The sequence below is a fragment of the Notolepis coatsorum genome, assembly GCF_963971535.1.
Source record: "Notolepis coatsorum genome assembly, contig: SCAFFOLD_1859, whole genome shotgun sequence".
Taxonomy (NCBI): Eukaryota; Metazoa; Chordata; class Actinopteri; order Aulopiformes; family Paralepididae; genus Notolepis; species Notolepis coatsorum.
This window is the reverse complement of record NW_028174341.1, coordinates 30,001-35,359: the sequence shown is the minus strand read 5'-3', so window position 1 is coordinate 35,359 and position 5,359 is coordinate 30,001. Positions and strand designations below refer to the sequence as shown.

Sequence of the window (5,359 nt, the reverse complement as noted above, 5' to 3'; positions counted from 1 at the left end):
AATCAGCTCACTGCATTCACTTTCAACGCAGAGATGGGCTCCAATCAGCTCACTGCATTCACTTTCAACGCAGAGATGGCTCCAATCAGCTCACTGCATTCACTTTCAACGCAGAGAACAATACCTGGGCTCCAATCAGCTCACTGCATTCACTTTCAACGCAGAGAACAATACCTGGGCTCCAATCGGCTCACTGCATTCACTTTCAACGCAGAGATGGGCTCCAATCGGCTCACTGCATTCACTTTCAACACACATAAAACAATCACCTCATGCTGGCGCGAATCCCCTCCCTCTCTTCTATCTGTCCATTGTTACTACACCTCCTTCTCATCCCTCCCTCCTTGGCCTATATCCAGAAGACAATAGTGAGATACTATCATCCTTTATTGTAACATTAGAGTACATATCAAAATAATAATGTCTAGTAATAATGATGAATGAATCTTGTTTATATTTAACCTCTTCCCTAATTGACCGTCTTCACACAGCGGGCCAGCCGGTCAGTGCTCTCACTGGGTCCCGGTCAGTCTCAGCATCACTAACAGCGGGCCAGACGGTCAGTGCTCTCACTGGGTCCCGGTCAGTCTCAGCATCACTAACAGCGGGCCAGACGGTCAGTGCTCTCACTGGGTCCCGGTCAGTCTCAGCATCACTAACAGCGGGCCAGACGGTCAGAGCGTTCAGCGACGTCACCGGGTCAACAGATGAATATCTGTTATCACTGGCACAGCTCACTAAACATCATAACACCGTCTGGTGCAGTTATGGTCGTGATATTATAATGAGTCAACATCATACAACAACAACACCACAACTATCGAATCACTAATTCTCTCTGGCTGACACACGTTCAGAGGTCACTCAGTGCAGTTACGTTAGGGTTTCGTGCCCGCCGGGCGTGTCATAGCCAGCGGTGTTTAAAAGTTAGCACGAATGCTAACTAGCTAGCATTCATACAGAATTAGCTGTTTGCTCTGGAAGACTATTCCATGTGACGTTGAAGCAGGTCAGGCAGGGGGTTAGGATTAGGACAGTTAGTAAGCTATATAGAAACATCTGCAGAGATGATAAATATGAAAAGAGAAAGATAAATATTCAGAATGTATAAGCCTTAAGTTGTGTGTTTAGTACACTAACACAGCCCCATGGTGATAAACAACACCACACGGAATAGCAGCTACCTCCCTGTGTGTGTGTGTGTGTGTGTGTGTGTGTGTGTGTGTGTGTGTGTGTGTGTGTGTGTGTGTGTGTGTGTGTGTGTGTGTGTGTGTGTGTGTGTGTGTGTGTGTGTGTGTGTGTGTGTGTGTGTGTGTGTGTGTGTGTGTGTGTGTGTGTGTGTGTGTGTGTGTGTGCATGTGTGCGTGCGCATGTTTGAACATGTGTGTACGTTATCATGCAATTGCCTAACCTCTTGTGTGTGTGTGTGTGTGTGTGTGTGTGTGTGTGTGTGTGTGTGTGTGTGTGTGTGTGTGTGTGTGTGTGTGTGTGTGTGTGTGTGTGTGTGTGTGTGTGTGTGTGTGTGTGTGTGTGTGTGTGTGTGTGTGTGTGTGTGTGTGTGTGTGTGTGTGTGTGTGTTGTGTGCAGGACGGTCTGACTCCTCTCCACTGTGCCGCGCGGAGCGGCCATGACCCGGCTGTAGAGCTGCTGCTGGAGAGAGGAGCTCCCCTGCTGGCCAGGACCAAGGTACTGCACCACACAGGAAGACACACATTATATATTTCACTAATAACATTTAAAATCGTTGGTATACAAATGTAATGCTGAAAATATACACTTTGACTGCTGATTTGACAGGTTTAGCGTCTTTACTGTTGGCTACATTTGGAGAAAAAAAACACAACATTAATTCATAGCCTTGTTAGATTCTGATCAATCTGGCCAGTATCACGTCTTCTTGTGTTATCCTCTCTCCATCCATTCCTCTGCGTTGTGTAATTTTAATGGTCCTGACGTCTCCTATACTGGCTGATAAAATCCTTATCTCTCCCCGTTAGTGTGATCCGCAAACCATAATAATTCTCCACCTTCGTAAGAATTCGACACTTCGACAACATACTACCTTACAAGGAAAAGCGTTGTTTATTGATATAAACAGAAGCCTCAGCTCAGATGTTAACAGATTGTATTGTCCTTGAAAAGTCCATTCTAATGATCTTTCATGTGTTCAGTCCAATGGTGGTCAGGCCTGGTCTTTAGCCTAAACCTTCCTCGCGTTAGCCGAAGCTAATGATGATGTGTCATTCTTCCTCCCCCCCCCCCCTCTCTGTGATGAGAGGAGAGAGTATCTTGGTCTCTTCCCTCCTGTGGGATTCGTTTCTTTGGTCTGCCTCACACCCGGAAACACTGTTCGACTTATAGATCTTCGTCATAGCAACGATAGCCCCGCCCCTCTTCTGGTTGTCATGCGACTCGCTGTCATGACAACCGCGTTTAACCTTTACACACATCAAAACGCAGTTTCTACTGTTTCATTAAGGATGTCACCCCTCTCCCTCGCTCTGCCGCTATCAGCTTGTTCCAGATCGGAATGTCAACATTCGGCCCTGCTAAACATTCTGCTGGCTACTGCCTCTGAACCGCTTCTTCTATCACCGTCTTCTAAGCCAAGCACATTTCGACCTCTCTGACCTGGCACCTTTAGATGCTACCATCTCCCCCCAATCTATACATCATATACATTGAATAAACCCTGTTTTCTCTCAGCCTGTAGACATGGTGACATGGCGTGATGTCATTTGCGGTCCACAAACATAATCAAATCAGCTGTATATGAGGCGGCTGGATGGTGTAGCGGAGATTGCGCTCGTCACCAATGCAAGAGACTCCGGTATCGGGGAGCTCCAGTAGCTCACCACGTACCGCGAGTGCTATTTCAGCGCCGTGGACAACCGTGCTCGTCACGGATCTGGGGCTGAGCGCGTTCGAATCCCGGACGGCAGCCGTGCCTTTCCCAGAGTGTCTTCCCCCCCATCTGAACCCTTTCAGCCTGCTTCTGTCGGTCGAACTTGACCAAGTATGAATGCGATGAAAAAGCGATAAACGCTAAAAGAACCAGCTGACTGGTCAAAGTTAAAAAAAAAAAAAAAAAAAGAGACTCCGGTATCGAATCCCAGTCTCAGCATTGCCTTCGGCTTGGACCGGCCGTCGTACTGGCTCATTTGGCAGAGTCAGCGGGTGGAAGTCGATGGGTGGGGATTGGACGTTGTGGACAGCGACCCCTACAGGTCGGTTGGGAGACACCTGCACAGCAGAGGCAGGAAGTGGCGAGGGTAGTGTGAGCCTCCCATGCGTTACACCTCGCCAATGAGAGTCCGCGCTGGCAGGTGAAAAGATGTGACAGGCTGCCTCCTCATGTGCCGGAGGGAACACGTGATGCAAGGCTTCTATCCTCCCTACAACCGACCAGTGGGGGGCATGTGCGAGCAACGTTCAAGACAGGGGAGGGGAGAATTGGATACACAAAATTGGGATGGGAAAAAAATAGAAAAAATAAGGAGAAAAAAGTGGATAAAAAAAATAATCAGCTGTATACTTGGCCTGAAAGTGCTTTAGTTATAAATGAATAAAATACATTAGCGCTACAGTATAGTGATGCCCCTCCGGATGAATGAAGTCAATGCACAGTCCCCATGCCCCAGTGGACAGAGTTCTAATGGCTGCATCTGTACACACATTCATACATTCATACAACGCACACATGCATACATTCAGGGCTTGACATTGACACCTGCGTCATTCTTCCCGCCAACGGGGCGGGTGCCTTTCTTTTATATGAAAAAAAAACATTGTAGTCTACAAAAGGCATCTGGAATAATTAAGTGAATCCAGGTGATACTATATAATACTACAACTCCCACGAGGACTGGGTGCGCACAGTGTGCTCATTCCATTGGCCCATCCACTTCGCCCTACTATCGTGCGCGTCGTGTTGCTTCCGTGTGTGACAGCTGACAGCTGAACGAACGCTGTTAACATTAATAGCTCAACTGGTTAGTGTGACCGACTCATCCATAGTTTACTTTACAGACAGTTAGCTAACGTTACAATGTGGTGGAATATTGTGAAAAGACTGGGTGAACCAAACCATCGACAAACAGAAAAGAGAATGAGACCGATACCGACTATTTGTGGATGTGCGAGTAAGTAAACAAACTAACATGTATTATGTAACGTGTATTATTAAAGGGGAACTATTTTACTATTTCTTTCACTATTTGGGCACTTTTACACAATTCCTGTGAGTCTATGGAACACCTCTGTAATATATATATTTTTTTTATTCATTGTTTTGTATTTCTAATCAAGTCCTCAAAAACAGCATTTTTCTACCTCAAGATTTCGAGCTGTTTTGAGCCTGGGCTCCTAAACCGCACCGTCGTGTTCTCCTGAACATTAACATGCAGCGGTGACTATATGACATCAGATATAGGCACATTTTCAAACGACTCAGTTCAGTGAGGGTGAATATTGTGAGAGGAGATTGGAAGAATGCGCCAATATGAGAATTTTGCGACATAGATCATATTAATATAAGTTCACATAGCTAGGAAACAATGCCAAACACTCAAAAAGGCCATTTATAAGATAGTTCCCCTTTAAACTAATATTACGGTGTTTGTTAGCTAGCTAGCCACATTCATTTAGGCATAAGGGCTCGAGACTAACACCATCCTGGCCACCCTCTCAGTCAAGATAGCGCTGCAAATAATATTATATTATGCTGCACATTATCACTGCGTGGTCTCTGAGTTAGCTCTCAGCACCATGGACAGCTGCCCCAGATGCCTCTTTCTTGGTTAAAAGCTCCTATATAATTGCAGTCTATTTACCATTCAGATCAAACATGGCTTGTTTCCTATAGCCATTCTATTCTACCGTGTTCTATTCTTCTGTGTTCTGTTCTTCCATTGAATTCCATATGTTCTCTCTGACGTCCTCTCTCTCTCTATCTCTCTCGCTCTCTCTCTCTCTCTCTCTCTCTCTCTCTCTCTCTCTCTCTCTCTCTCTCTCTCTCACACACATACACACACTGAATAGAGGACTAGGGACTAGACATCAAAGCAAATATTGGTAACAATATATCACAGTGCTCTACAATTTAATTAATTAAGTTTGTACTTAGTTTTTGTAATTACATACTCATTGTTACACAGTGTACTTACCGCATTACACTTCCTTAACATTAACAATAACCCTAACTATATTCCTAATCCTAACCCTGACTTTATTCCTAGGTATTGAGTCAATTCAATGCAGTAAGTACATTGCAACAATGACTAAGTACAATACTTGTTATACTGTCATTACACAAATGGCTACACAGGAACAGAGAATGTAAAGTGTGACTGTCTGGGTG

The 5,359-nt window shown here is 45.3% G+C and overlaps 1 protein-coding gene across 1 annotated transcript in view; it reads left to right on the top strand.

Annotated features, from left to right (window-relative positions):
* Positions 1 to 1,599: 1,599 nt before the first annotated feature.
* Positions 1,600 to 5,359, top strand: part of LOC311247572 (uncharacterized protein) — a gene marked incomplete at its 3' end in the record, with an annotated part of 31,619 nt that continues 27,859 nt past the window's right edge. The window contains 1 exon segment of the mRNA XM_084338605.1: positions 1,600 to 1,686.